The sequence below is a fragment of the Gavialis gangeticus genome, unplaced genomic scaffold (genome assembly GCF_001723915.1).
Source record: "Gavialis gangeticus isolate Ggan-Ray unplaced genomic scaffold, GavGan_comp1, whole genome shotgun sequence".
NCBI lineage: Eukaryota > Metazoa > Chordata > Crocodylia > Gavialidae > Gavialis > Gavialis gangeticus.
The window spans coordinates 72,724,470-72,736,779 of NW_017728993.1; the positions used below are offsets into that span (position 1 = coordinate 72,724,470).

Consider the following 12,310-nt stretch of genomic DNA (forward strand, 5'->3'; position numbering starts at 1 on the left):
AAAAGGGAAATGGAGGCGTCGGGGGGTGAGGGAAAGGCGGGGGGATGGGGGGGGGGGAAGGGGATGTAGCAGCGCAGGTAAAAGTGCAGAGGTGACTGGGGTGTCAGATGTCCGAGTTTTGCCTGCCTGCAGCCAGAGGTAAAGGGCCCCAAAACCCAGACTCCCTCCTGCAGTTTTCACCCCCCTGTGCCTTAACACACACACACAGTGTCATCTATGTCATGAGTTTTGCTTGTCAGCAGTTTGTAGTGCAGTTTCCCAGAAACCCTACACCTATCTCCTTGAAACTTGGCAGGCTTTGTGGCCTCTGCAAGACCTACCATCCCTGCAATGTTCACTCCACTGTGGCTTAACACATACATATGACATGAGTTTTGCTTTCAGGATTTGAGGTGCAGTTTTCCAGAAACCCCTGCACCTACCACCTTGAAACCTGGTGGACTTTATGGCTACCACCCCTGCAAGTTTCATCTTAATCAAACAATAAACAACAAAGTTATAGATATTTCATTGATTCCCCATTATACCCTATGGCCAAATCTCCAAATTACCAAATCTTTTCCGAATCGATTTGGCCGAATTGAATCAGAAAAGCTATTCTGATCTCCAAATCAAATCGGATGAATCCAAATTGGACAAATCCGAATCGAATAGTTGCCTTTTTGCACAGGCCTAAAAATCATCCATAAAGAGGAACAATACTCAATGGCCTTCATTCTCCTCAAGTTTGACATAAAAAAAACTGTTTGCTTACCAAAAGTAGGTTAACTGAAATGGGAGTTTGAGACCATTGAGTATGTATGTAAATCCATGTTTTCCTTCCATGGCTCACCCCCCATTAAATCCTTCCATAATGGCATATTACCTCAAAACCTTAATTCACTTTATGCACAATTTTACTTTCTTTAAGATGATGGCACCCCACTCACCAGTTAAATGTCTTCATGTTCACATTTTTATCATGTCTTATTTTTTAAAGGATATTTTCCCTTTTCCATTCAAAGACCTAAGCCAAAGCATGTCCTGATGCTTCATTTTCAGAGAATACATAGGGTTGGCATATCACACACTGGTGTGACTCGATTCACTGAATTTCTCATTATTGTCTCTCTTATGAAGCTGTCTTTCTTAGGCAAAATATATAATCTGATCAGGGTTCTCATACTCTTCTACATATTTAATACATATTCACAGAAAGTCACTACAGTGAGTTATGGGTGTTCCCTTTTGGAAAATCTTTAAAAAGTTGGAACTGCTGGAGATAAAACTGATTTCTGCTTTCAAGGTGTTAGAAACAATGCAGCTGTATTTAGCATTATCAATATTTAGCTTATCACAAAACCTCCAATATACTGTAAATTGGCTGTGTATTTCTCCTGATTGGGTATATACAATAGGATGTTATTTACCTTTCTTAAAAGTATGAGTAAGGACTTAATTAGCTAGGCAGGGCATTTTATGTATGTGGGCTTTCTACCAAAACTATTTTGCCATATATATTTTCTTTTAATTAAGACAAATGTGAAAAGAAATATTACTGGAGTGATATTACTGCTTGAATGTATAGTTAAATAGTTTTCTGTCCCTATTTTAATATTGGTAAATTTGAAGGTTATTGTGTGGGCAGGGTAGAATACAGAATCAGTTTAGCAGAAGAGGGTAAATTCTTTCTATGCACTCTCCTTCCCCTGCCCTCCTTTCTCTCTCTCTCTCTCTCGCACAAAAAAAGGAAAAAAAAAAATCTATACACAGACACAAAACCAACATTTCCCAAAAGCCAAGGAGTTGAATTCTAGACTTAGTAAAATCAATTCCTTAACCAGTTTGTGATTTATAAAAGTGCTCAAGTTCCATATTCATCACTGGCCAATCACCAGAGCAATAACTCATCATTTTACTGCTTGTGCCACTTGAAACTACCTGGTTAAAAATTAAGTTACTGGACTGGAAAATAAGCATTTAAAATAGGACCTGGGTTATTTCCATCACCAGGTTCTTCTTTCCTTGTGCATGAAGATCATTGCTTTTAAATCAATATAAATCCTGTAGGAAGCTATATGACAGAATGTTTTCAGGAAGTACTAGATCAGCTCTACTTACCATTTTCAGTTCAGTTTTTACAAAGACTTACCACACCATCTAAAATTGGGAATCTCCTCACCCTCAGGTTTTTTTTCTTTAGTTGATGCTTCATTATTTCACTCGTTAAATTAGATGACATGGGGGAAGCAGAGTGGGAGGGACCCTCCCATGCTTTCTCTCTCTTTCAGAGGATTGTAAATTCTGAGCAAAATATGATAAATTAACAGTTCCTTTCCATTTGTCACTTTCCTTCCCATTCCAAAGCACAATTGGCAATAGATGGGATAAGATGGGCTAATGGTGGTCATGGAAATCAACTCTCTCTCCAAGATCCTGGTCACTTTAAAAAAAATCAATATTAAAATAAATAAAGATATAGAAGGTTAGGAAAGCTGAAAAATTAATATATGCAATGCTGCTGTAAGAGTGTTTGGCAAAAAATTGCAAGAAAAAGGCAGACTGGTTTGAAAAGCACCCTAAAATCCTTCTACCACTGGTTGAGAACAAAAGCACAGTGCTAACCATCTACAAGAAATCTCCCCATTCCACGACCCTGAAAAATTTTAGCTAAAGACTCAAAGAGAAATGCAAAAGGAGGTTAGGAGGTGTGTCCAAGGTTTTTTGCTGAAACTCTGTGATAATATTTAGAAAACAGCTGATGCAGGTAATAGCTGCCGAATATACAAAGACATCAAATGAAAAAAACAGCTCCATAGAAAGACTGAAAGGAACTGTCATCACTGATGAACAAAAAAACCCCTCAAGCATTGGACTGAACACTATGGAATTCTATACTCCGGTGAGAAAGGAATTAAACATGAAGAGCTTGAATGATTACCACTGTTTGAAGTTATGATGGATTTGGAAAATGAGTCTACATTAGAAGAGTGGGAGAAAAACATTAAATTGATTCCTGGGAGCAAGGCATCTGGTAATGACTGCTTGCCTGCTGAAAACTACATGTGCCAGCAATAAATTACTGCAAAAGCTCCATGAAGTTATACTGTTCTGCCAGAAAGAGGAAGTGAAACCACAAGATTTCAAAGGTGCTCCTACTGGAGAAATAGCATACACTAACAAAAGTTTTTTTCTATCTCTGGAGCTGAACAACTTCCTCAAATGATATAAAACAAGTCATCAAAAGCCCTCCTTTTTTGGCACGGTTTTGCCCACAACTGTCCTATCTATATTGGTTAATGCATATGCTCTTTTCTCCACATGCTCACCTGACATTGCTAGACTGAAAAAAAACTTTGTAATGTAGATCTGGTCTCAAATTATGGAATAACTGCATCACCCAAGCATCACCCACAGCAATAGTCCTGCCAAAAGAAAAGTGTGGGTGGACCCTGAAAGACATTAACGTTCTGTATAGGTCAGCATCTAGGATCAAGCCCACGTGCTAGGTTTTGGCAGGGATTGATTTTTCCAACACTGACCTTGTAAGGGCCAAATGCAGGAAGCAGAAAAGTAAGAATGGAGACACTTAGGAGAATGACAGTGAGTTCTGCTAAGCTTAAGAATAAAGCTTACAACTATACAGACAAGATGTGCTATAAAATTATTAGTCGTGATTACTTTTATACCGTAACATCTTCCCAATAAAACAAACCTATAATCAATATGCAATTATTTATGCATCTTCCCAATAAAACAAACCTATAATCAATATGCAATTATTTCTTTTCGTTTGCAGGTTGCTTATGTTTTTGTTTGACTTCTGAGCCATTAGGTCCCATTTTATTTCAGTTTTTGATTTAATTGTGCAGCATGTCATCTAATTTGACTGGTGGTTTTACATAGAGTTTATTTAATTGTTCAGTCCTTGTCCCATCAATGTCAATTTGCTATCAACCTCAACCTCAAAGAGAGAGAGAGAAAAATGTTATTTCTACATATGTTTACATGTACCAGGACTGGAGTTTGATTTCCACTTTGCCACAGAAGACTGTGTTACCTTGAAGAAGTCACTTAGCTGTAAGTCACTTAGTCTCCTCTGTGCCTCAATTCCCCAAGGGATCTGTGAAGATAAATGCGAAGTGAAACGGTAATAAGAGGGACCTTAGAAGACTGGATTGTGGATCTTTAGGTTAATTGAAATTAAAAATACTGAGTCTCCTATCCATGCATTACACTTAGGCCCACCATCCTTTGTTTAGGGGACAGTAAAAGTTGTTCATGGTATAATTGCGAATGGAATCAAATACTGAAGGACAGTTTAAATCGAGGTTGTCAAACATACAGCCTGTGGGCCATATCCAGCCCATGGAGCCCTACGATCTATCCTTTGGGTCTTTGACCCCCTGCGCTGCATGCAGTGCTCAGTGCCAGGTTCAGCCCATGCAGACCAGCTCTGCATACAGCTGGTCTAAGTCCCACAGGCTGGATCACAGGGATTCATGGCCTAGAGCAGGGCTGGCACATGCTTCATGCAGCTTGTGGGGCTGCACTGGCTATACACACACTTGTAAATTTAATCTGGAGGTTCAACAGCCACAGGACTTTTTCTTCCCTTAGACATCAGGGAAAGGAAGATAAGGGCTTATCTGGAAGTGGTTTGGTGGTGCATTCAGCCTTTACCCAAAGATTTGAGAATGGACCATAAGCTACTAAAACACGGCTCAGCGTAGGTATACTTAAGATTCAGTGGTAGCACTCATCCTTTTTAAGGATAGAGATTCATAAGAAGATTAAGTCTCTGCAGGAGTGGTCATATCCTTCCATATGAGTGGACCAAAAATGTCCTTATTACAAAATAAACTCTCTCTTTCCATTTGAAAAATATGATGCTTTGCTTTCTCTCCCGCCTACCTCCCCCTTGCTCTGCCACAGGGAAAGGACAAGAAATAACGTAAACGTCCCACCTGTGATTAGAAGACATGGGAAGAAACTATTTCTTATTGCCTGGCAACTAAACAGCAACAGTTTTTCTGCTGTCCCTTGGGGAAACAGCCATGAACAGCAGTCTGTCACAACTGTCACTTCCAACCACTATAGAACTTTTAGATCCCATCACTCCAGACTGGGTTTTTTGGGGGGTGGGTTTTTTTCAGATGGAGGGGAAGAGGGGGGTTAAGCCCAAGGGGATGACTTGGGCTTCAGCACCTCTGAGCAGCCTGATGATAGGGTGTCTTTTGAAAATGTGTTGTATGGGCTAAGGAAAGGCACAGATGGGTCATGGGAGGTTAGGGTCTGTTGACTTGTGTTAAAGGGGCTATTTGGAAGGTTAGAAGTTTGTTAGTTAGGAAGGGGCTTTGTTTCTCAATGGTAGAGTGTCTGCAATTAGGGCTGCATGAGCTGAAATTATATATAGCAAGGAGGGAAAAAGGGGGGAAGGGTAGGGGAAAGGAAATGGGGAGCTGTGGAAAGGGACTGATTGGTGCCCGTTGTTCTGGCCAAAGTTAGGCATCGGATAAGCTTTGGGGATATCCAATAAGGAGAATTTATAAGGGGTGGGACTTGTACTTGGGATTTGGGAGAGTAAGTAAGCAGGTGATATGGAAAAAAACTGTTGCTTTGTAGTATATATAATAGCCCCATGGTACAGATGGCTTTTTTTTGGATCGATTGTCTTTGTTTTGGTTTTTGCGGATTTGTATGAAACAAAACATTTGTATATATGATAACTATGTAAATTAGGTGTTAGAAATGTGTGTTTCTCTACAGCTGAATGTTTTGCATATTTGGTATTGTGTTATCCTTTTCTTTCTTTGCAGTGTAACAAATATGTGAGTTCTTTTGAGTGGAATATTAAGAGTCATTTGAGTTTGCTTGTATGATAATTGTAGTGGTGGTTTATGTTAGTATGAGATTTTGTTATGTTTTCTGTATTTTTGATATATTTCTAATTTTAAAAAACCCCAAAAAACCCTCTGAGCAGCCTAAGCAGTGACCTAATGTCTACACTGTATGGCAGCTGCCACTGGGGACTCTGTCTGTCTTTACAATTTAGTATTCAAGTCACTATCCAAAGCCTTTACTAGAGTCTCAGGTCAGATTCAGGATCAGAAATGTGTTGCTGTAACAGACCGAGACATGGTGCAAGAAGTCTTCTACTCTTCCGTATAATGCATATTTTTCAAGGCCTAAAGTTTCTAAATCAGTTTAATCAAATCCATCGAATATTACCAGTATAAAAACAAAATAGACTATTTATTTTAGAGAGGATCAGGCATCACGGAGAATACAAAGTACTGAACAGGCCAGGACCTATGCCAGTGTAGCAGCAGAAATACAAAATAGGGAACCAATCACCATTCAAAGGTATTTCACTTAAGTTTAAAAAACATGCCCATCCACCCACTATTCAGTATTTGAATATCAGGAAGCATGAAATCCTTTCACAAACACATCCTGTAGCAAGTATTTCTGGGCCGACAAACTCCTAGTGAAGACAAAGTGTTCTGTCATTGACTTCAGGGTGAGTAGGATTAATACCCAAACAATACCTCTTCTGCATGAAAGCAGCCTGGCAAATTCATTCCATGGCCATTTGAGCAAGATTGTTTTACAGGCCTGATTCAGACACATGTTTTCTGCTTACTAGGCATTTGTTGTAAGGAGAAAAAGAAGTAGAAAATACTAGAGCTAAAAAGACATGAACAGAAGCAAGGAGGAGAAGAAAAAAAACCAAACATGTACACAAAGGCACCCAGGGTGAGTTTTTAAAAGTTCAATATTGGAATAATTCTGTAAACACTACTGTCAGTTTTGCCATTGACTTCAATAGGAACACACTTCGGCCAACACTTAGCACGTCTGGAAATCCCACCCTAAAAATATATATGTATGCATGAATTTAACAAAAGGTACCAACTGTAACATATGGGTTTAAGAAAAAAACTGCTGTCTTCCTCTCCAACAGATCTTCTAAAACTAGGAAAACACCAATTTTTTTTTAAATTAAAACTATATTAATTTGATGACCAGGGGGTGTGTGAAACAAATTCGCTAATTTACTTCATAAGGGAAGATCCTAGGGCAGTTGGGAGATCAGTTGATCAAGAAGAGGCAGTGTTTTGGAGTCCCAGAAAGAGTTTGGTACCTGAAGCTAGATCATCTATTCCAGAACTATCTTTAACTGAATGCCATGTGAAAGAAAGTGTAAAGCAATCTGCTTTTAAAGGGAGTTATATAGGAGCAACTGCAGTACTATAGCAGAAAAAAATACAGAGGAGCCTCCCATGAGGTCTGCTACAGAACTTAACCTTAGCTTATGAGTCCCTAAAGACATCCATCACCTCTAGCAAAGAAGTTAGTGAAAAATAGATATCCCTTCTATTTGGCCTGATAAACTCTCCCCCTTCTTCTGGATGCAGCGACCATTATGAAGAATTATCCCCAAATGTAACCAATCATTTAAACTCCAGAACCTAGGTTTATCTATGATCTTCTCTCCAAAACATCCTCATTTAAGCCATTTGTAGGAATACTTACTAGGACCTAAGAGGTGCTAGAACATGAAGACAATTCAGGAACTAAGTGATTCAGGGACTCAGCCATGGTGCACTGGGCATCCTATAGAGAGTGTACCAGAAAGAGAGTTCTGGTATAACACCCACTGCAGAAGTCCTATGAGGTAGAAGTGTATTTAGTATGTCCCCCGCACCCCCAATACTAAAATGTGGGGGGGAGTTAAAGTATATTTTAACCATAAGTGTTCTTCATCCTTTTAAGGCCAGATTTTTAAAGGTATTTAGGCCTAACTTCTACTGCTCAAACACTCTTTAAAAACCTAGGATTGAGCGACTTTAAGGAATATCAAAATAGACAAAGTGTTAATCCAGAACTAATAGACAGAAATACTACCAGGCAACAAATTAGAAATTTAAACTCACTTTCACTGGATCTGTGATAGTAGGGTGACTATTTCTAAATAGATTATGGTTATAATCTATTTGGAAATGGGACGTTAGTACATTTCCAGGTTAATAGTATTTGCCCTGCTGAAAAAGAGTTCTTACAAAACTGTGGCTTCTTGCTCTCTAATGTTGAGGTCCTCTCTTGGCCCCATTGCTTCTGGGTTGATACAAACTTTAATTGCATTTTGGAAAGCTATTACATTTGAATAATGCTGTAGCAAACTCGGTATGAGGAGGTACTTCAAAAGGTTAGTCCTGACAACTGGCACGGATCAACTTTATGAATTTAGTTAGGGCAGGAAAATAACACAACAGGACACATAAATTAGGGACAGAAATTACACATAGACCGGTATAAGTGATTGGAAACCAGTTCAAACCTGTAACACAACAGAAGTTCAGTGTAGATAAACCACTTTCAAAATGGCCAAAACCAATTTAAGATAAACCTGGATAGATATAGTATCAGACATAACTGATTTAGGTTAAATCAGTTTATTGAACTTATGTCTCAGACCCCCCATCCCCAGATTCAAATGAACTTAGTCCCCCAGCATCCCAAGATGCTTTGTACCTCCCCTGCAAACCCCACCTCAGACAGAGGTGAGCTAATCTCAGGCCAAGCTGTCTGCTCCAACCAATCAGAGAGACAAACTCTAGATCCCCTTCCCATCTTCTGGCCTGGATCACTGAAGGTATGTGGCTGTATTTTTGGAATCAAAAGTGAATATCTGTTCACTTGCTTATTGGTTCAATATATGCACCTTAGACTAATCTGCAAAGATTGAATTGATTCAGCCTCGAGTTTGACTGTCTATACTTATCCATACAGATACAACACAGTGCATGTTCTTCTGGTTCCATATTTATCTTAAGACATGTGCATTTAAACTCACATGTGGTCTATGCTGCCCATTTTAAGTGTGTTGGAGAAATACTTCTGGAATACTCCTTCCCTGGCAAAGCACCTACAATATCCAAATGAACTGCAGCAAAAGATTCTGGAAACCATACAGGGATTACAACAGAATTCCATCTTTTAACAGTTCACTGTACCTAAGAACATGATGCTCATCAGCAGGAGATTAGGGTTTGGGAACAGACATAATGAGCACATCTACACAAGATGCCTGACTTGAGATTAGCACAAATTACTGTCATGGTTCATGCCTGGTGATGCTGCATAGTTGTAGCAGCAAGTTATGGTGCCATAGCTCATTGTTACAGTGAGATGCACCCATTGTGATTAATTATGCTATCTATAAATACAAGTAGCAAATTTACTTGTGATTAGCTACTGCACAGTATGGCATGTGTAGACAGCTGACCAGGAGCAAACTTTCTCCTGGTCAGTTGGACAGCAGGGGGCAGGAGACTGCTCCCTGCCCCCTGGATCGGCCTATTGCCAGGACAGGGTCTGCTACTGGAGCCCAGGTGGGGAAAATGTCCATCTGCCCAGGCAGCAGACAGCTCCCAGCCACCATTCCCCAATCATGATCACAAAGCGAGGGCTCGGAGCTTGTCCCAGCCCCCACTCCACAATCACAGAGATGGGAATAGGCTGAGAGCTTGTTCCCAGCATGCACTCTGCAATTGTGGAGCTGGGTCTGGGAATTCCAGGCTGTGCAGGGAAGCCTGCACATGCAGCCTGGAGGTGGCTGGGGACTGTCCCATTGTGGGCAGTCCCCAGGCAGCTCTGGGCTCCATGTGCAGACTTCCCCATGCAGCCCTGGACTGGCCAGGAACTGTCCCAGTCAGTGGCAGGTCCCAGCCCCAACCTCAATCAGGTGAGCAAGGCAAGGGGCTTGGAAAGAGCTAGAGGTGAGGGGCAGGTCCCAGCTGGTCCCTACCCACAGGACCAGCAGGTCCCTACCCGCCTAGTTGGGGCTCAATGCTAGCTGCCCCACCAGTGAATTGGGGCAGGGGGCTCAGACCTGCTCTTCTCCCACAGCTTTTTCCAACCACCTGCCCTCAGTTGGGGAGCCAAGACTGAGAGCTCCCTGGGGCAGGGGGACATTGTCCCGACCCTGGCAGCAGGCAGCTCCTGGGGGCAGGGAGCAATCTCTTAGCCCCTTCCAGGAGACAGCTGTCTCCTGGCCCTATGCTCCCTGCCAGCACCATGGGCTAGCACCCAGGGGAGCCTAGAATTCCCCCTGGCTGCTGCAGGGAGCCAGTGCAGGGCCAGAGGGAGCTGAGGCAGACTGCTGCCTGGAGCAGCAAATCAGGTCCCACATCCCACATGTGCAGACACCTGCCTGGGGTGGATTTACTCTAGAGTAATTTACTCTACAGTAAACCTGCCCCACATCATTTGCATGTGTAGACATGCCCAGTTACTTGCTTCTCCAGATCAGAAGAGAATGAAAGCGTGTTCCAGTTCTGTGGGATATGTTATTCAGTCTTGAAATGATAAAAAAAAAATTAAAAACATGGAACAGGAGACACTTAAAAACTTCTCAAATACTCTTCTTGGTTAAATTTTTTTGCAGAGCTCCAAACTGGAAGGTCTTGTGTTTTAAACCCAGGTACTTCCTTACAGCTACTACTCCTGAAAGTGAGAAGAAGAAGAATGGAATTATTTTAAAGATTCTTCTTTTCATTATCTGAGTCAAATGGAAAAACTTTTGAAACAATGCATCTTCCTTTGACCTTATTAATTTTGTATAATTAGTGAGCCTGGTATAAATCTGTTATTTGCATTAATAATTCATATTTAGTTTTCTTCTTTCATGTGGCTGTTTGTGTGTGTGTGTGTGTGTGTGTGTTTGATTACATATGCACACATATACACACAGGAAGATGTTGATGTAAGGAGTACCTACACCTTGCAAAATACCTTCCAATCAAGTCACTTGTTCTGGTCTAGCAGTTCAATAAATATTCACAGAAAAGCATCAAGATGAGTCACTCTTGTTCCCTTGCAGTAAATCTTTAAAAGCTGCAACAGCCAGAAGCACAACTTATTTCTGCCTTCCAAGTACTGTGAACAATGTAGCTTTATTTAGTATTTCTTTAGAGATTCCAAAATCATGGAAACTGGGTCAGGTATTACTCATAAATGAAGAACTGTAATCAGTTTCATACCTTATAAAAGTCAAACTGGCATATATTTTTTTTTCTTTCAAATGAGGTGGTCGCGGCGGCAAGATTATTTAAGTAATCTAACTTTAAGAACATTTTTTTTAATACCAAATTGAGAGGAATGTATACAATTAAGTAAAAATCTGGCTTTCAGGGAAACACTTGTAGATTTTAAAAGCCAGCATGGAAAAATGTAAAATGTGTGAAAGTGAATTATAATCCCTACTGGCTAATTGCTGATGGAGTTAGTTTAGCATCCTATATCTGAAGGTAGATTCCAGAGTTGCCCTTAAAGTTGAACCCAAAGACCATGATTATCAGCTCTTGAATCCAATTTTAAAAATGCAAGCTAAACTTTCATTCTCTGGATATTTAAATCTGCCATCACATGATCACAGTTCCTAACAGGTATGATTGCAGAATACAATAAAAGCCCCGTTTTCTGGCATGAGTAGGGAATGTGGGGTGCCAGTAATCTAAAAATGCTGGTTACCTGAGGCACAGGGGTTTCCAGCTGGACACAGAGGGGGGAGGCGGGGGAGAGGGGTGGTAGCCACACGCAGAGGGGAAACAGCACAGTGTGGTGGGTGGTGATGGCAGCCACCATGTGTGAGCTCACCCTACCACCCCGCTCCACCTCCACCCCCACATCCAGCCAGCTAGCCAGAAATTCCAGTTAATAGAAATTTTGGTTAGTAAAATGCCCCTGATAACAGGGCTTTTACTCTATTGAGTTTTGTCACAAGTCATGAGTTGGGAATCACTCTAATTTTCATTGCCAGTTGGGAAATACAATTCAATCTACCTCCACTCTAAAGATGCCCCTTGTGCCCCAGAAACTTCTATTAGAGCCTGTCGCAGGGCACTGGAGTGCCTGCTCCTATAGAAGGACAGGTTTTGGTTGCCAGGGCAACCACAGGGGTCAGCTGACCAGGAGGGGGTAGGGCCTGGCATATACAAACAGCTCAGGCTGAGGCCATAGGCAGTTCCCCTCTGGCAGCTGAGGAAGTTGGAGCTCTGTTGGAGCAGGCAGTGAAAGGAACCCGATGGTGAGGAACAGCTCCCGTGTGAGGAGAACAGGTGAAGGAAACCCTGGTAGGGATTTGGGAGGGAAGATAAGCTACCGGATGATGTAGTTGCATTTTAGCCAGGAGGCTTCGTTTGAGTTATAGCTGGTTGGCTCATGTTATTCTGTTTATTTGTTGTTTGTTGTTACACCGGAGGACCGGGTGAGGCTATAAGGGGTTGGAGGAGGCCTCATAGGAGCTCCCCAGTAGCGTGGGGGT

General features: G+C 41.3%; 1 long non-coding RNA gene across 1 annotated transcript in view; it reads right to left on the bottom strand.

Annotated features, from left to right (window-relative positions):
• The window catches only part of LOC109305392, a 12,170-nt gene extending 7,112 nt beyond the window's left edge, over positions 1–5,058 (bottom strand). Inside the window, exons 1-2 of the long non-coding RNA XR_002099617.1 lie at positions 4,947–5,058; positions 4,040–4,102 (exon numbers count right to left, since the gene is read on the bottom strand). This is a non-coding gene — a long non-coding RNA (uncharacterized LOC109305392). The remainder of the gene's footprint in view (positions 1–4,039; positions 4,103–4,946) is intronic.
• Between the last annotated feature and the right edge of the window lie 7,252 nt (positions 5,059–12,310).